This window comes from Pezoporus occidentalis, unplaced genomic scaffold (assembly GCF_034315485.1).
Source record: "Pezoporus occidentalis ecotype Australia unplaced genomic scaffold, CSIRO_AGI_Poc_V1 ctg90, whole genome shotgun sequence".
Lineage (NCBI taxonomy): Eukaryota > Metazoa > Chordata > Aves > Psittaciformes > Psittacidae > Pezoporus > Pezoporus occidentalis.
The window spans coordinates 1,772,744-1,793,236 of NW_026916263.1; the positions used below are offsets into that span (position 1 = coordinate 1,772,744).

A 20,493-nucleotide genomic window follows, 5' to 3' on the forward strand; every position below is an offset into this window, starting at 1 on the left:
TTGTGGGCTACAGCTATTTGCTTTCATGTTTAAAAATAGAAGCAGCATGATAATAACCATCAGGGATAATGGTGGGGAGCAAGAAACCCCACTCTGTGTTTTCAGTGAGGGTTTTTTTTCCTTGCCTGATGCACTGTCTGGATGCCAGCTCCTCATCTAAGCCATGATGGAAGCTCACAGTACAATAGGAGCACAGCAACAATATGAATTACAAATACATGCATATCTCACTGCACGCCCTGTCCTTCTGCCTCCTTTAAATGAATGTAGTCTAAAAATATCCTCCACTCTAAATTGCTTTACTACTGAGACGATGTCTTGCAAAAACACTGCAGTTTACAGAAGAAAACAAAACCTCAAACCCCAGACAGAATAATGTTAGTGTGAATTGTTTTGCATCTGACTGCAAATTAACTACCTTTTTTTAAAGATATTATTCTTATTTAATAATGGGAATGCCCACATTAAGAGCCATAGTATTTTACTTCAGGTGAATTTATGAGGAATACCTTGTTCCTTCAAATAAAAAAGGGGAAAAAATGTAGATGCTACACATGATAAGTACATACTATGCTATTTTTATTGTGGTAGCCTGGTAAAAATAATTTGTATCAGCTTTTGGAAAAGTGCCAATTGTCAAGTGTTTGTTCAGAAGTGAATCCCAAAGAAAAGAAAGAATGGGAAAAAACACAGCAAAATATTAAGTAGAACTCATATTTAAATTATTTTTAAAATTTAGAGCCTGAGTCTTACTTACAAGACTCTTTACTTACAAGAAACTACTTGTATGGGTAATCCATTGATATTAAGAGATTTACTCACATAAGTGTAGTTACTCGTGCAAGAACTTGCAGAATCAAACCTTTGTCTGTAAATACGCAGAAAAGAAATCACTGGTAAAATGCACTACACCCTTCTGTTTACACAATGGAAATGTCCATTTGGCAACTGTAATATGTGTTAATGAAAGTATTCTTAAAGAAGTGAAAATTAGCTAAGTATAAGTGACTTTCTTTGAACTAGTTAAATCCTTTCTACTTGCTATCAAAAGAAAAACTAAAACGAATAACTCTAGCATTTTAAGTCTTCTGTGAAAAATCTTAATGGTATTAGTGTCAGAATGTGGGGCTTAATCAACACAACTGACAACAATTTACAAACTTTTTCATGAGAAAGGCATTTACATATACACAAGCATATATGTTTACATAATTTTGTTTTATTGCAGCCATTTTACACAAACAGAACCTTAAGTAATTAAAGTACTAAAAAAAACAATCAAAGAACTGTTCATATATCTGTAAGTCCATAAAACTCTAAAAATTGTCTCTTTAAAAAACACCCAAACAGCGAAATTATAGAAGTGCAGACTGTATCACAGAATATTTGCCAGTTATATCTCGATTATTATTTGAAATTCCCACAAGAATGCCAGTGATATAAGGCATAGTAACAGGAAAAAAAATAAATTAGAACACAGGGACTTGTGAATAAATCCATGGATATCAAGGAGCAGGGATGCTAATATTAGGCATTTTACCAGTACATGCCTTTGCTTGTAAACCATAAGGCCAGACATTTGTGAGATGCAGTATTGCCAGCTCTGCAGAGGGGGGAGCGTGTGTGTTTGTATGTATATATGTACATATGTGTGTGTGTGAGAGGCAGGAGAGAGGGAGGAAGGAGAGAGAGATAGGGAGGAGAGGAGGGAAGGTGGGGACAGGCAGACACAATAAAGCATAATAACATTCCTGCGTGTCTAATGTCTTAAATAGGCTCAGTCTCTCTGTATCTTATTGCTATGGATATTGCAAGCAGAGTCAGAGAAGCAGTTAATATTCATTCCATCAATAGTTCATCTTTGATTCAAGAACTTTTTGACAGAAAAAAATAAAGAAGCAAGAAAAAGAGGAAAAAAGATTTGTTTCTTCAAGTACAGGGAAAAAGAAAATGTTTACTTACGATATTTTCAAGATACAGCAGCATTTGCATGCCTCATATGTTTAACAGGCTGCTTGCCAATCATAAAATAGTAGCATTAAATTATTTATATCTCACTTATGTAGCACACCTTATTAGTAGCAAATTAATATTAATAGTTCCAATTTATCATTTAAGAACAACATATTTTCAAAAACTACAGTTTTAGGGCCATAAGATGAAGCCAAGCCAGTAGCTAGTGATACACTTCCTTGACATTATTATATGCGTGGTGGTGGTTTCTGTGGAAGTATAGAGTTTTTTTTTGTTGATTTGATGGATGCTGTGGCTTTAACAAAGAGTGATGGAGTTGTCTTTTTAAAGACAAGGAAGACTGAGTGTGTTGCTGGAGAATAACCACCTTCCAGATCTCTTGAACCCATGCTATATGTACTGGGGGTCCTGAGTGGCTTTTGTTTTCAATGTCTTTTGAAGGCTTTTAGAATCCCCCCCCCCCCCCCCCCGCACACTTTTTTTTCTTTCCCTCCTCTGCATCAAATGTCAAGTTAATTTACAGGGTGCTATTACTGATATGTTTCCTTGGTCTGTGGTTTTCTATGAAAGGCAGGCAGCTGAGACCAAGTCTTGGGGTGAGGGGGAGGTGCAGGAGAGCCCACAACACATACAGTGTGTGCCCGCGCCTGTAAATTGGCTACCCATATGACAGGATGGGTGGAACCTCTTGTCCTCATTTGCATCCTGAAGAATATCCACGGTTAAACCCGACTCATTTCCATGAGGGATTTAGACCTGATATTTATTATTTGATTCACAGGCCTCTTGAAGGAAAGTTTGTTTTCTACTCATAGGTAGAGGGAAAAGAAATATCTCCCAACATAAATAAAGGCTGGCTTAGCTGCAGCTGTAAATAATATCTTCCCTGTATTTTTTATGAATTTATTTTATGTGATTATCAGATAGACGCTTGCCACCAAATTACTATATTTTGCTCCTTAGCAATTGAAAAAAAATATCTACTCCATCCACCATGCGATGTTTGGAAAATGAGTCCTTTTAAGTTCAGAAGTCTACTTCCCATAAATAAAATTATAGATTGCGGTTCTAAAGGCAAATTAAAACAATCCTTGAAAAGTTTTGTAAGGAAGATTTTTACACTTTTCTGCCTTCATGTAGGGAGATGCAATTTTCTGCCTACTGTATGCATCAATTAGCGTTTTTAAAGCAGTATGAAAAATGCAAACCACAGTTACATGTGAGCATGTATGTAATGAATTTATAACATAGCCCATTTTTGTCACCTAATGGCTTCATAAAACATTTTGGTGATGCTTGGCACTCCAGTCTTAATAGCTGGCAGTGATAAAAACCCATAACCCAATATTCTAATAAATTTTTTAATAAACCAGGCCTTCACTTTTAATGAGAGCTCATACAATGCCTTGACTTGTCAACAATTGAAAGGAACACATTGCAGTTTTCTCAAGGTACTGTTCTCCAGGCACCTCCCCCAGCAACTCTGACACAGGATGTAGGCGTCTTCTGTGAGGTACTTAGCGGCTTTCAGGATCAGGGCCTTAGCAGTCACTAAAACTTAAACATGGCTCCCAAATCTCTTGTCTTCACTGAAACTTAACTTGCTCTGAATAGTGAAAAGAGAAGACAACTGCAAGCTCATTCACAAGGCTTATCCTGCAACAGTGAACGTATGCTAACATTAAAAATACGCTCTGAGAGCATATAGGGATGCAGCATTAGTATTTTCCTGTTACATTTTATTTGGTGAACTTGGGATGATTTAGGTTAACCAAAAGCCATTGTAATGTTTATTTTGTCCCCATGTCCCTAAGGCACTGAGCACCTTTGAGGGAACATCTCTCTGATTTTGTGGAAGTCTCACATAGGACCCTATGTGAACACAGGGCAGGTGGGGTAAACCTTGGTCACTCCTATGGCTGACAAATGCAAAGTATGGACTCAAAGCAGAGAATATGACTTTACATACACAAATAAATGTAAAATGTCAGATTCAGCACTCCTACATTATGAAAAACAAAGGCTTCCCACATTATTTCATTACTGTCTCACTAATTTTTCCAATTAAATTTCAGGTTTCACACAATAACGAAAGACAAGGCTTTCAGTGAGCTCCTCTTCCACTACACTGTTACACATGGAGGCCAGGATTGAGCTTATGTCCATTAAAAATACCACATTAAGTAGCTGAAAAAAGATGATGAATAAACCAAGAACCTCATCCATTTTCTTAAATTCAAATGCAGTGGTGTATTTCTGTATTTAAAAGAAATAGCAGAATGCATTTTTAATTTCTATGAAAAGTAAGTTCTGCTAAGAATATAGACAATTAAAAAAATAACACTGTGTTTTTTCTTTAATGTAGCCTGCAACATTTTTTTTCTGTTTAGGTCTATATAACCACAGAGTAATTTCTGTTAGGACTGAGAATTCCTACAGTAATCGTTCTGCATGTTTTGATTTATGAGTATTTTGAGACATGTGGCAGTGTAAATAATATAATTTTTTTTTTTCTAAATCGGTTAACTCCATATCAATATCAAGTAATACTGTAATTTGCAGTGTAGCAGGCAATTTTACTATTTTTTTCATAAAAAGCTAGACTTCTCAATCTTACTGCTGAATACTGATGCGTGGTGAATGCTCACTGATATTCTGAGGTCTCTTAGTCCCTTACACCTTCATCTAATAATTTCAGTGATCTTAAATCAAATCATGTCATGAATCTGAAGGACTAACTAATGTGCTGGCCACTCAAAATATCAGGAACAAAAATGTTCAGAGTTAGTAATCATTGCAAAGAGTACGTTATTAGACTAGACTCCAATTAATTTCTCTAACAGCCAGCGTATCTAAACCTCTAGGAGGTAAAACATCTAGAACACAACCGCAGTTCACTACAGTTAAGAGCAAATCATTTAATGCCATTGTTTTAAAGGGCTGTGCTTGAAATAAAAATGAGAAGAAAAGCTTACTAAATTAGTCTATTGGGTGGGTAATCAGATTATTGGAGTAATTAGACAGAGCAAAGTCATTTTCAGAAAGCAGCCCAATACATGAGACATTTTACTCTCCAGTGTTATCTGTAGGTAATGGAATAATAACATATAAAATATCTACAGAAAGACTTTTGTTCATTTCATGTAAATAATTAACATTGAGGCAACACAGTCTTGCATGCATCCACACATATCACACACACATTGAAAAGATGAAGTTTTAAAAAATAGTATGCTAATAAAGCATTTGTTTTTTTAAATATTTTGTGCAAATTTGTACTAGTTCACATTGCTCCCAGGAGAGACCAAGGAAATATTAAAAATACTATAGAAATAAAAGGACATTTGTCACTCTCATTTAAATTGATGCATGCTACTGTCCTATAAAAGTCACATCAGATAACCCATAAAAATTACCATGAATCTCCATAATTATGCATATTCCTGATGGTGTTTTGCATAGCACTAGCAGCAGGCTGCATGAGCAAGCTACAAAGGGAGATCGGTGAGGAAAGGCTGAATTGCTTGACAGACTAAAATTATTACCATCAGCCTAGAAATAGACTCAGCAAAGGTTCCATTTTGCTTGGTCTACAAAACCAAAACAAAGTCCTTTGCACCGCTTTGGTGATGGTTACAGTTTGCTAGCAGTTTTATGCACTTAGAGAGGAGGGTAAATTGGGGAGAGATGCCTGTGCTAATTAGAAGGGTCTTCTTTTGTTACTGACAGCTGTACAGAAAGACAGGAATGAGAAATTGGATGGGCGCTTTTTTTAAATCACCTTTTTGGGGGGGGGGGTGCTGCAGAGGGGAAAGAAGGGCTGGATTTCCATCACTGTTCCTCATCTGGCCTGTGAAGATTCAAGTGCATCCTCACTTCTGCACCCAGCATGCAGCCCAGGCAATATTCAAGCAAACTGCTGGAAGACTAGGAGAGAAAGAAAGGTTGTTCTGCCCCTGGCTCAAGAGCTCTTATGCTGAAAATAGAAAGCAGAGTTAATCAGAGGCTCTAGAAGTAATTATCTACAGGGTTCTGTCAGCGCAGATGCTTGAGTAAACAGTGATTGTTCGTTCCACCAGATCCCGAACAGAAACAATGCTGGCATTGTCATTCACTTCTCATTAAGGGGCTGTGGGGAGGCGGCTGCGTGCAGGGAAGGGGGTGGGAAACTGACAGTCAGGCAGTGCTCCAGAGGAGCCTCTCCTGAACCCACTGCAGCAGGCTCCGGCTTTTGGCACCGGCGGTGCCAGCTGCACGGGGAGAAGCCAAGCCTGTCATACCATCTTCTCATCAAACCTTCAGTGCAGGGGGCAAAAGCATGGTGAGAGCCTAATGAAGAAACAAACACAAAAGGGAAGATTAGGCCTTGTTAAACACTTGCATTCGTTTGCCCCCAGCGAGATCCCACTGCTGAGGGACCACTGCATAGGGCTTTGTGATTGTTTCGTTTTAAGAGAGATGGGGGCAAGGTGGTGTTTTCTGTGGTGCTTTTAAGACATCTTGCTGTTTAGTGGTGGACTTGGCAGTTTTGGGGTGGCGGTTGGACTTGCTGATCTTAAATGTCTTTTCCAACCTACTTGATTGTATGACCATATAGACATAATCTGCACATTGTGATTGCCAAAAGTTGCATTTGCAACAGCTCTGCCAATGGCTGTTGTCAAAGCCCAGACATAGACCCTGAAAACATTAGTTTTCATAGCCTCATAGGGCTATGAGCTCTCTCCTTGCATGATACTCTCATGAGCAGCTCTACTGATTTCAGCAGTGCTTCTTGCAGGGCCAAAGCTGCTCACTGTGAGCACAGGGCACAGGACTCACGAGCTGGTTGTCCAGTCCTGCTTCATCCTTCCACATTCAGAGCAAAGTGACAATAATCAGGGTCCCAACCCCAAACCTTTTGCATATCCCATTTCTGGTGGAGCCAATGGTAATTTTTTATTCACAATTTGAAGAATTAAGCTTCCAGTCTGCAAGCTGTAAACTACACTGTCTATAGGGGAAGGTTAGCGTTAAACAATGTAAATGTCTGAAAATTAGCTTGTGGAATTACATCCTCAGCACAGACTCAGGTTTTGGCCTTGCACTAGGTGTGCTTCAATATGAAGATACACTTAAAACCGTGTGAGCATGTGTGCTTGGATGTATATCACAATGAATTTGGAGGAAACACACATAAACTTCTTTGTTAAATTCATATTGATAGATTATTTGGCGAATGAAGGTTTTTTAAATGTTTACACTTGTAAGGTATGTGCTTACCCATATGAAGATAAACATATGTGTATATAAAAATATTTCTACTTCACTGCCACTGATTTTATGTTTCCACAGCTAAGTATACGCAAAAATATGTTGAAACCTGGAAATAACTCTCAAGGGCTTCTTGCACAGATACATGTATATATGTACCTGGAAGTGGCCAGAAAGTTTGACAGGAGGCATGATGTTACAGCTATTTTTGTTGTTGTAAGTGATCAGTCATCTGCATAAGGGTGTTCTCTGCATATACACAATATGAAGCTCCTTCTTATTTATATGGCATTTAACTATCTGTCAACCATAGGATACTGGTAGAGTATATTTTAAGTGTTAATGTTGTACAGAAAACAAGAGAACCTTAATTGAATGATCTGTTTGCCAAGCTGCAAGGCTTGTGTAGAACCTGCACAAGAAAGACCCGTAATAAGTCCCTGTCTTTAAACCTCAGGTGTATGTCTGGGGAAGGTAGCTTATTGACAGTGGTGCAGAAAGCTGTAGACAGTATTTTGTATAGAAAAGTATCTGAATTTTAAACAGGAATTTTGCAAAAAAGCCAACACATAGTTTTAGGAATGCAATGTAACACTGAGTTCCTAACAAGCTAAAATACTGTTTCTGTGTTACATTTACCAAAACTTTGATTTCCATACATTTATTTCCATACATTTTCTCACTCCTAAGTGGAAAGAAGAAGAAAAGGTGCTTATGATGCATTTGAATTGCAAAACCAGCACATATTTCACAAGGACTCCACCCCTGGGATCTCAGTATATATATCTGTTATTTCATGTCCCAATTTTTAGTATCATTATCACACATAATTATTTTTATTTCATTTCACAAAAATTAAAAGGTACCTTCCTATTATGAGGACTAGCGCTACCTTTTCAACACATAATGGCCGTTTTGCAGGTTTTTATGATTTAAAAACTGTCAGAATGATATGTTTTTATTTGAGAAATGCTTCTGCAGATTTCGAGAGACTAGAGCAACCCCCCTACTTTTAGCAATAATCCTTACGGTATTACTTGGTACTTTGTTTACTAGTCAGAAGCCCACAGCTCTGATTTTGTGAAGTTGCACATTCAGTACCAAAAATATGTTATTTTCTTCTTGTTGTTAAACTAAAGAGCAGACTTTTAGTTATATTCAAGGAAGGGCAAAAGAGTTAAACATTGTTGCTAAAAGCCAGTACTGCTCTACAATAGCAAAAGGCAAATATTAGTGCAGTTTGCAACTATAAGATTTTTCTTCACATGAATAAGTGAGTATTGTAATAACAGAACCTACATTTGTTATTAACTACAGAACAAGTAAATATGTTGTTAAAACTATAGCTAGTGCAATCATCTGAGAACTGTAAGAAGTAGAGCTGCACTATTTTATAAGTGGTTCTTTGTCCCTTGAAGAGTTTCTGCTTATATATATATAAAACTATTAGAGCAATAAAACCAGCACCTGATAGCACTGTTTAGCAGATGGTAACCATTACAGGTGTTTCATGGGGTCATAATGTATACCAGTACCATATAGAAATTAAATATCTGTGTGGTGCCTGTATGTAGTACTATCATCCATGTAGTTCATGTGTTTGGCCATGTGATTGTTGGTGCCACATCCATGGAGAGAATATTAAGATAAACACTTGCTCAAAACCCTCTTGCTAGCCAGTCATCAGTACTGCAGCCTTCAAATTCCAGGGAGAATTAGCCTGTATTATTGTGTATCTTCTGCTTTAAGTAGCTTTTGAGAAAAATTAGATTGCATATGCAAAGTCCTTTGAGGACATTATTTATTATTTAATTTTCAAAATAAATATTGAGATAATGTCTTCTTTCTAGCACTATTTTGTTTGAAGGTAAAAAGATCTGTCTCAAAGTGCTTAAAAAATCAAAATTACCTTTTTTAAAAGAGAAAGCACATATATATACAAACACATATATGCATATATATACATACACATATTTATTATACTAGCCATGTATGTGTATATATGCAGTATGCAAGTACATATATAAATGTACACACACATATAAATACATATATAAACATGCATATAAATACATATAGTATCCTAAAATATTTTGTATCTATAAGTAACATTTTATGGTTTTCTCATGTATTACTACACTATTATAAAAAATGAATAATATACAGGAAAACATCAAGCAGAATATAAAACAACAGTCCCATTCTTACTAAGCTTAAGCAAAACAACCCCCAGCAAGAATTTGTAAAGTTTCATTTCTCCTTCTTTATTAGGAAAGATAACAAGTAAAGCAGAATAAAAAGTCATCAAGAAAAAATATTACTGTGTAGTTATAATGAATCATTTAATAAGGTTCTGAATATGACATTTTTTACTTACTTCTGTAGTACTCCTGTGAATAGTGCTCACCAGCATTACTTCTTTAGCCAATGACACGTAAGGTGAGTGGAAATTGAAGAATTAGATTCAGAAAAGAACATTAAAAATCCTAACAAAATCACTGGAGCAATCCTGCAAGATACTGAGTACTTTGCAGTAATTTGACATGAATTTATGAGCAGCATAAACTTAAAGTGTGCTCTCAAAGATAAAGATGCGCACAGGTTTAAGTGCTTTGCTGAATGGGAGATAAAATGGACAGAACTTTCTTGCCCTGTTTTGTGGTGAGGTTTTGAGCGATATTATTCTGTAAGTATAGAGGACAGGTTTTCTGAAATTTGAAATGCTTATTTTAACAAATTATTTTCTCCCAGGTACATACCATGTAGTTTCCCCTCATCCCCCCTTAGAATAAGGAAACTAATTCAACAACAGTATAGGATCTGGGGATTTTTTTTCAGCATGCCAGACACTCCTCTATGGAGAAGGTCTGACTTATGAGGCCAAATTCAATCTCATTAATCAGATTCATCTCCACTGAAATAAATGTAATTAGAAACATTTATTGCCTTGCAAGACTGTCTTAGAATCATAGAATCATAGAATCACAGGGTGGGCTGGAAGAGATGTTAAGGCTCAACCAGTTCCAACCCCCTGCCACGGGCAGGGACACCTTCCACTAGACCAGGATGCTCCAAGCCCCATCCAACCTGGCCTTGAGCACTGCCAGGGATGGGGCAGCCACAGCTTCTCTGGGCGACCTGTGCCAGGGCCTCACCACCCTCACAGGGAAGAACTTCTGCCTAAGAGCTCATCTCAATCTCCCCTCCGTCAGGCTAAAGCCATTCCCCCTTGTCCTGTCCGTACGGGCCCTTGTAAATAAATAACATTTGTACATTATATTAAAGATCTTCATGTAAGTAAGAATTAAGATGCAGGGCTGTGCTGTAAGGTGGGGTGGGATAACAATACATGTGGACATGTATTTCCTGAGCAGGAAGATACAGATATTATCCAGAGGAGGCCTGTTCACCGGTGCAATTTACTGCGGAGGGTGAGGAAAACATGAGGCGGAGGAGGGGGAACAGGCACTGGGCAAGTTTGACTTTTGTCTACCCACATCTGATGAGTTCTGCTCAGACCAAGGCAAAGCAGGACAAGGTGGCAAACTCCAGAAGCACCAGCTATGCATTTTATGCAGCAAAGATTATATTAATGTTTGTCCAAAGTAGAGAGGCTTTGCAGTCCCTTGAAAAATTTAGTGTTTCTGCCTGTGGGGGATATTTTGGAAATATCTGCTTTTTAGTGTATTCCTCAGGCAAAACAATCATTTTTCAACAGCTAAGAATAAAAGTCAACCCTGTCAGGGTTGGTTTAGAAATTTATAGAGAGGAACATAAAATATCGAAGGCCACAATATTCTTTCTTCTGCTCCCGTTCAAATCTGGCACAGATACAGAAATTTAAATATCAACGCAGTCTGTCTCTAGACCTTCTGTTTTCCAACAGTGACTTCAATTTTGTTGTTCAGCTTTCTTACAAATCGATTAGTGCTAAACACCGAGCCCTGCCACCGACGCATCCAGCCCCACAGCTTCATGTGTATCATTCAGTTTTCTATTAAGTTCTATTCAGTTTCTGTTGATTTTCACAGATGTAAAGTTTTATTTCCCGTTACTTTGTTTTTTTTCCTCGTGATCTCCATTGCTGTTTTTTTTTTTTTTTTTTTTTTTTTTGTCAGTGTTGTGGTTTAAACCCAGTCAAGCAACTGGTTCACTCACTCCCCCCATCTTCTATCCCTGTCCCTACTCCCAGAGGGACGGGGAGGAGAATCAAAAGAATGCAACTCCCACGGGTTGAGATAAGAACAGTTTAGTAACTAAGGTATAACACAAATCACTACTGCTACCACCAGTAATAATAATGATAAAGGAAATAACAAGGGAAGAGAATACAACACCTCACCACCAGCCAGCCGATAACTAACCCCCCCCAGGCCCGACCAAGCACCGACCCATACCTCCTCCAACCCTCCAGTCCTAGCCCTTCCGGGTAACTTTAAGTTACCTCCTGGGCATGACGTGCTGTGGTATGGAATACCTCTTTGGTCAGTGTCCTGGGTTCAGCAGTAGCAGTCATTTTTTCTCCTTCTTGGTAGCTGGTGTAGTGCAGTGTTTTGACTTTCAGCTCGGGAACAGAGCTGATAACAAGGATGTTTTGGTTTGGCCAAGGACTTTGTGAGCCTCATGCTCTGCCAGGGAGGAGGGGAAGCCAGGAGGAAGCAGAGACAGGACACCTGACCCAAACTGACCAAAGAGGTATTCCATACCACAGCACGTCATGCCCAGGATGTAACGGGGAGTTAGCCGGAAGGGCTGGGAGACTGCAGGGTTGGAGGAGGTATGGGTCGGAGCTTGGTCGGGCTGGGGGGGGGCGAGTTATCGGTCGGCTGGTGCTGAGGTGCTGTATTCTCTTCCCTTGTTATTTCCTTTATCATTATTATCATTGGTGGTAGCAGTAGTGATTTGTGTTATACCTTAGTTACTAAACTGTTCTTATCTCAACCCATGGGAGTTGCATTCTTTTCGATTCTCCTCTCCGTCCCTCCGAGAGCAGGGGGAGGGCAAGAAAGGGGGGGAAGTGAGCGAACAAATTACCTGACTGGGTTTAAACCACGACAGTCAGTTTGGGTCAGTAAAATTATTGCCCATATGCTTGTTTTGAAACTTAACTAAAATACTTATTGCAGATATAATTTCACATGTGTTGTTTAGTATTTTGAGCAGTGTATGTACTGTAACAGTATTTTTTCCTGCTTTCAACTCTTCAGCCTCTGTTATTTCAATGCTTGTGATTCATAAAAATATAGTTGTGCAATGACTCTCTGTTAGAAGTATGACATGGCCGAAATACTGTTCTGACCTGCTCCACACGCAGTTATTAACCCAGTAAGTCACATGAAAGTCCTCTGCGAGGATCCCTGACTGTATAGAAAACTGCCTGCCCTCTTGAGTGCACAAACCAGCAATGAAACACAGGCTGCTGCACATCCCAGATGCTGGGTTGTGTTCTTTACAGTGTGTTTCCCATAAAAACACAGAGCAATGAGAATTAGCTGACAGAGATTGTGTTCCTGTTGGTATGGATGTGGTGGCCAGAAGGCCTCAATTGTGGAGTGAGCCCAGGCAGTTGCTCCTAGCCTAAAGCTGTTGGTGCAAATCTTATTTACCCTGCATGTAGGGAGGGATGAGCCCCATTCTCAGCTGCTTGTGCACAGCCACCTACTTCTCTCTACTAAGTGCTCTTAACCTAAGTGAAATATTTTGCAGCCTTATAAGGTTTCTCTAAGTAACCTGCCATACTGGTACATGAAAAATGCTTCTTTACTATTTTATGAAGGCTGGTGTATTTTCAGACATGACTGCATGCATTTGTGTTAAATCAAATCTGCTGAGTGTTTCTGTATGTGGGCTAACAAAAATGAATCCTCCAGCTGGAGGCATTGCAGTGACCTATTAGCCTGAATTTCATTCCTCAATCTTCCTGTATTTAAAATTCAATTTAGCTGCCTGCATGCTCTGCCAATTAGTTGTTATATTATTTATCTCTTTATTTCTTCAAGTGTCATTGTAATGAAAGATTAAATGAAGGAGTTTATTCTTAGTTTTAAGTGTCATGTAAACATCCCTTAAGTGGAAATTATTACTCAGAAAGCTCTTTTCTGTAAGGAATGTGCCCATACATGCAAGTTCTGGCAAGGATGGGCCCTCAGACTGCCGTGAGAACTCTTCCATAGATAAAGTTAGTGACATAAGTAATTGTTTGCAGGACTAAGCCCACATACAATAAAAGTGAAAGTGAGAGGAACAGAAGTTTGCAGAGGTGTTAGTCCATGATGTATGATGGTGTATTTGGAAGAGGTAATTTATTCTCTGGCATTCATAAAATTTATACTGTAACTGTATATGGCAAGTGTCAATATAAATACAAAAAAAGAAAGTTCAGAAAATATATTCCTAGAATGAACGTAATTCACCTAAATCTCAATGATTCAAAATAAAAAGAGATAACACAAGCACCCAGAATTGCAACAGTGAAGTGCACAAAGCTTTGTTGACTTCTGTGGCACTACTTATATGATGAAAGTTACCTATAGTCCTAAGTGTTCTCATTATTATGTTCTATTAACATCATCTCTCTTCTATGAAAAGTATTAGTGCCCTTTAAAAAGAAAGGCGATCCTGCTAAGGATCTAATGAAAAGCCACTGACTAGCTCACTGAGTTACGCATTTTGTAAGGGAACACATGTGCATTTCTGTTAATGGAATCCTTTTAGGGCTTGACTGCTTGCACAGCCATCTCTAAGCAGCGAGTAGTGCACACTGATTCACATCAAAAAAACCTTTAGGAAGCCCCTTTTTTTTGTACTTTTCTCACCTCTTGCTCCAGAGAATGTTAATCTGCAGGTGACCTATTCCACTAGTAAATTATCCCGCACTGTCTGCATCCCTGTGCCTGCTGAAGAGCTCAGGGTCTCTGTCGATCCAGTGCCCTTATCTCATGCTGTACCTGCTAAAGAGATGCAAGATGATTGAATGTGGGAATTGAGAACTACTCTTACTCCCATGCAGTAAGGCACAGCCCACCTTTATTATTATTTTCCAGTCTTTCTGTTAGCAGATAAAACCAACTGGAATGTTTTTTTTTCTCATAAGATGATAAAGCAATTTGCAGATTTTGTTTTACTCACTCCACTTTTGTGCCTACACTGCACATGAAATTATTATTGGTAAAAGTATAAAACTATAGGATTTTATTTATAAAGAAATTTACTTAAGAAAAGGGAAAACATTGGGAAGGAGGTAAGGTTCTGCATTTTCCTCTCCTGGTGTCATGATGAAGAGCAAGAGTGTTTTCCATGCTTTGGAAAGCAGCATGGAAGATGAAGGTGAAAGCTAATACCGGCCATTTCCTGCAGAATTCTCTGGACAGCCTCAAGGACAGTGTTCTGTGGTGGCTTGTGTCATTTCCCAGCTCAAGCCTTCCTTGTTTCTCATGCTGCTCATGCACCTTTTAGAGGAGTTCTTCTGGTTGTGTTTGCTGCCATCCCCCATTTTGGTGTTTATGTAAGGGGGGAAAGCACCAGACTGACTTATTACTTGACCCACTTAGAAAGGCAATGGCTCATTATGCTTTGACTTCATTATGACTAAATGCATGTCCTGATTGAAACAGGAAGTTTTTGTATGATTTGCTTATTCTGCAATATTTATGAATCCTTTTCTTCAAAGTATAGACTCCGATTGATCTGTTCACAGCAGCCCTGTTTAATAAATTATCTTTTTTACAACAGTTATGATAATTGTAGACTTAGCAGTGAAACAACACAAATTCTCCCATTAGTTCCTACTTTGTGGAAGACTAGCCAGAAATTGCTCATGACCTGTGAACCATTTCAATTTGTCTTCATTTATACCATCTCTCCAAAAACTACCCTCTGCTGCTGTCCACCACATGTAAAGGATAAGATCAAAATGAGACAGTATTGCACTGGTAAGCCAAAATCAGACTTGGGTTTCAATTAATCTTAAGGATAAGCTTACAGACATATGGTGTGACTGCTCAGTGGGCTTGAAATGCTGGGGCACATGCTGAATATAGGAGGAATGTCTTCCTGATACCAATTTATTGGTAAACTAATATCCATGCAAACAGAAGAGCTCTGCTGTTTGTGTATTATCCCCTCCCACCCTAAAAAGTATTTTGGCTTGTCAGTGTAAATACGTGGATGGGAATGGGAAGGAGTGGTCAAAGCATACTCTTCATAGAGGATGCCAATTTGCTTACCTATAGCAAACAGATGTCCTTGCTGATCTATACTGATCTGCTTTTCCAGACAGAGACTTACAGGTCTCTGCTGTATTCTGTGCATGTCTTAATAGCAGCTTACTATTAATGTGTAATCCCCAAGGCTGATTTTTAGGAAAATTCTGTTGTTGTCCACCAGAAAATACTGCATGCCAGATGCTAAATGTTCCTTCCTGGCAGTGTTTTAACCAGTCATGTGCAGTTTACATCAATAAAGCAAGTGGTCTCCAAAACACAGCTCTCAAATCAAAAATTAAAACCCTTGCTTTGCAGCAGAGCATCTTGTGCCTCCTTCAGCCACGAATGCGGATGGATGCATTTGATAAGCAGCAACTGGCTTTGGGTTTACATCCTGTTTTCTGTTCTGCAAATGCCAAGCGAAGGCCTGATTAGGATGCTGAACATGTCGTTAGCAAAATCACTTATAAAGTGAACACTTCCCCATGCTTATTAAGCAGTGTCTCGCTGCATGGTGAAATTGTCATTACAATACAGAGCACTGGAGCAGGGGAAGTGACAGGCAATGCTGAAGGTCCATCTGCCTGTCCAGTGCATGTCTATGCTTCAGCTGGAGTCACCAGGAAGGTGGGACTTGTTGAGGTTCTAGGTTCCTGTTGACATTCAGCTGTCATGGCTTCGTTGCCTGCATGCCTTACCTCCACTGACACATTCAAGGGTACTTTAAGGCTGCCACAAAGAGCCAGTCAACTGATACCACTGCACTCCCCCTGGTGCTTGCTTGGGACTGTTGATACAGTCTCACATTTATTCATTAGCTGAGTCACTGAAATCGTGGCTTGCCCAATGCCAACACAGCTCGTAACAATGCTGGCTTAGTTGCTTAAGCCAAAAATTTAGCTACTTCTTTTTAAAGTTCTGCATGTTCTCTAATGAAAGTAGTTTTATCTGCATCTTAATGGCAGGCCATTTGTGCCCAATGAAAGATTACCTGAAGAACCCTGACATTTAACACACCGGTTTAAATACAGGCTGCTGCAAAGAAAAAGTATACAGAAAACACGTAAGCAAGGGAGAAAATGTGGGTATTTATTTGTTCTGAAATGCAATTGCTCAGAAATAGTCTGAGCAAATGGCAAAAAAGGGGAAATCCTAACCTTGGGTCAGGGGAGAGACAGTGTTAAGAGCTCTTTGAGCTTTGCTGGTCCTATAGAAAAAAACACTAATGAACCTATTGAAGTTTACCAAACTTTGGATGACAACTTAAGTAGTGGTGCTTTTCTGAGAGGTGATGGAAAAGTATGGTGAGACAGAAAGCAGAAAATGTGCATCTTTATTAACTGCTTTCCTGCACTATGCCTACAAAAACTGTTGACAATTGTTTAGTCAAAAAATGTGCTTTAACTGTAAGCACAGTTCTTTAATCAAAAAGTTTGATTTTGGGAAATGAATTCACATAGAAGAAAATATAAAACAAGGAAAGCCTGTCTGCTCTGTACTAGGAGAAACTGCTGCTTTTACAATGAGGCTGGGGGAAAGTTTGTTTTCTTTGAATATCTTTTGGAGACACTTATTTTGGTGTTTGTCTTGATGCTTGCTCAAGGACTTGGACAACCAGATCTCACCACCACAGTAAACTTCACCATTGCATCGACTGTATATCAAAACCTGTTGGTTGCTAAATGGTGTATGCAAAAATACAGGTTTTGCTGTACCAGGCTATTGCCTCACATGTTTTTTTTCCTGTCTCCTTTCCCGTGTACTGCTGGAGTTCCTTTGTCTCAGAGCTGGTGCAGCAGAAACTGCAGCAGAGCAAACTTACCACCAGCGTGCCCCAAAAGATGGGGAGGGAGGAACCACCTGGACAAGCTGTAAGCTGGTGAGACAGTCGACGGGGGTGCCAATTAGTGTCAATTGTTGCCATCATTCTCTGATATGGACACCTGTCCATTGGGAACCAGCCTCCAACTGCCAAACTAATTTAGTAGAAAGCAATGAATAAGCACCAGCTAAAAAAGTCTCCAGTTGCACAGCAGCTGTCTGAACTAGCCTGAAAAAGGCCTAAAAAGGCTGTGCATGGAGAAGGTAATGTGCTGTTGGCAATGGTGAAGTATTGTACTCAATTTATGAAAAAGTGTATTGTCACATATCATCATCATGAGGATGATCTAAAGGCTGGAGCAGCTCTGCTCTGGTGACAGGCTGAGAGAGCTGGCCTGATTCAGCCTGGAGAAGAGAAGGCCCCAGGGAGACCTTAGAGCAGCTCTAGTGCCTGAAGGGGTTGGCAAGAAACCTGGAGAGGGGCTTTGGACAAGGGCCTGTAGGGACAAGACAAGGGGCAATGGCTTTACCCTGACAGAGGAGAGACTGAGATGAGCTCTTAGGCAGAAGTTCTTCTCTGTGAGAGTGGCGAGGCCCTGGCACAGGTTGCCCAGAGAAGCTGTGGCTGCCCCATCCCTGGCAGTGTTCAAGGCCAGGTTGGATGGGGCTTGGAGCAACCTGGTCTAGTGGAAGGTGTCCCTGCCCGTGGCAGGGGACTGGAACTGGATGAGCTTTAAGGTTCCTTCCAATCCAAATCATTCTATGGTTCCATGATTCTATGTAGGTGACAATTGATGTTCGGGTGTTGATGCTAAGAGGCATTGGAGAACAACAGTTGTCTCCAGGTCAGGAACCGCTATCTACCCTCCTCTGAGAGTGCCACCTACCTCCAGTTAGCCTTACTGTTTACCACTCAGGACTTTATAATTTAATTTGGATCTCCAGTGGAAAGCTGCAATCACAACATTCCCATCACCACTGCATGAGTTAGCAGGTTTTAAATTCACCAGACCTGATAACCTGCCTTAGTAGCTGGTCAGGACTTTTTTAACGGGTGGCCAGAAAGATCTGCCTTGTGGCTTTTTGCCTCCTTCACAGCTATTGCAGGACAGACTTGGTAGCTGAAGGCCTAACTCCTTTAAGTCTTATGGCTCAGACAGAGATCCATATTTAATTTGTCAAAAAACAGTACAGTTGAAAGCTAAAAGAGCTGTTACTTAGAGTATCTGGTGGTAGATAGTTCCTTTGCTGTATTTATAAACAAAATTAAAGCTATTTAATGCCACTTAGTCTGTGTGTTCCTTCCTCCTACATCCAAGGAAAGAATAGCTCCTGTATTCAGTCATGATCATGCATCCAAAGGCTCCCAAGTTCATTACCATGCGCTTACAAGTGCATAAGCCTTGACTTCATGTCACACTACACCATTGCAACTGAGAAGGTTTAAGTAGGCCTTCTCTCCACTTCTTCCAGTTTTCTTTAAACCAATGCATAGATGAAGCCAGGGATGTCCTGTAGCTTTCAATAAAGCCATTGTCTGAAATTAGGCACTGACTGAATTCCCATTGCTCCAGAATAAATTAGTCAATTTCTTTAATTTAGCCTTGCCAAACATTTGGGTTTAACCTGAACAATGTGTGATTCTTGGTAGTTTCCAGCTTGGGTTACATGAATCCTTAGAAGTCTAGGTATAAATAAGTGTATTCTTGTGAGGATACTAACACATTGCCAAAGCGGTATTTCATCCACCCACAAACCCCCTCTGAAACAGGTAACAGAAAAATATTCTATTGCATTACAAAGAACACCACTCTGAGCCCCACGGGGATGGAAACACCACTATGTCGTGCATCTGGCTTTGCTTGCCGGAGGCAAGTTAGGCAGCGCTGTGACTCTACAGAGAGCAATGGTCATGGCCCAGATAAATCTGCTCTGACTACGCTTTGTGCTATGTTTGCTGGGAAAATTAAGAAAAAAGAAAGAGGTGCTAAATTACTGGGAAATAATAGAACAATAACTAGAACAGCAAAGATCTTCAGGGTGACACAGTGACTTTATTTGCTTAGAAGATTTTCCACCACTTTGTATGCATGTATGTCCAAACACAAATACACTGTCAGCATCACAGTATTCTTAACCAATATATCTGTGGGTGTTTTTCTACCATCTGCACCTGTATTTCTGAATGAATTACAAGGCCATGCTAGTGAAAAACAAAAGCCTAAAAGTAGGTTTCTGAATTGATTATGCCTGTTTTGGATGTGCTGTAAACCTAGCAGTTCCTATGCCATCAACAGAAATTGCAATGACTGATTTTTTTGTCAAATCAGGTTACTTAGAAGTAAAATTTTCTAAAATACCTGAACAGATTTATAGGAGAAATAAAATCTTTTGTTAACCCAACTGGCACATGGATAAAAAAGGGAACCTTTCAGATATGTGTTCACTTCCTAACATCCCAGTCACAGATACTAATTCTTCTTGTAAACTTTGCCTTCTGCACTGAGGCCACCATGACCACAACATAATTATTGGAAAATTGACTTTTTATATTTATGGGCCTATAATTAAGCTCCATTTTATGACTGGCATGACTATTTACATTCTTGCTTAGGACATTCCTAATTTATAGTGACTGTGTGTCCTGGGTTCAGCAGTAGCAGTCATGTTTTTCCTTTGTGTTAGCTGGTGCAGTGCTGTGTTTTGACTTCCAGTTTGAGAACAGTGTTGGTGAAGCCGATGTTTTCGGTTGTTGCTAAGTGATGTTTACCCTGACCAAGGACTCTGTGAGGCTCATGCTCTGCCAGGGAGGAGGGGAAGCTGTGAGGAAGCAGAGACAGGGCGCCTGACCCGGGCTAGCCGGGGAGGTATTCCATACCACAGCACGTCATGCCCGGGGTGAGGGGTAACTGGGAGTTACCCGGAAGGACATGGGCTTCCGGGTGGAACTCGCCTTCTTGGCCGGTGGTATCGTATTCTCTTTCCTTGTTATTTTCCCTTATCATTGTTTTAGCTGATAGTAGCGGTGGTGATTTGTTGCTGGACTGTTCTTGTCTCAACCCGTAGGAGTTGCACTCTCTCGATCCTCCTCCCCGTTCCTCCGGGAGTGGGGAAGGGGAGAACCCCGGTGGGGGGGGGTGGGGACACGGACCTCGATTGTTGTCAGCTCGGCACCACTCACTGGGAGTGAGTGAACAAGTTACCTGACTGGGTTTAAACCACGACAGTTCTTTTTGGCGCC

The 20,493-nt window shown here is 39.8% G+C and overlaps 1 long non-coding RNA gene across 1 annotated transcript in view; it reads left to right on the plus strand.

Moving 5' to 3' along the window:
* LOC134156812 (uncharacterized) overlaps positions 1-17,148 on the plus strand; it is a 69,568-nt gene extending 52,420 nt beyond the window's left edge. Inside the window, exon 5 of the long non-coding RNA XR_009962072.1 lies at positions 15,747-17,148. This is a non-coding gene — a long non-coding RNA (uncharacterized LOC134156812). The remainder of the gene's footprint in view (positions 1-15,746) is intronic.
* The last annotated feature ends 3,345 nt before the right edge of the window (positions 17,149-20,493 follow it).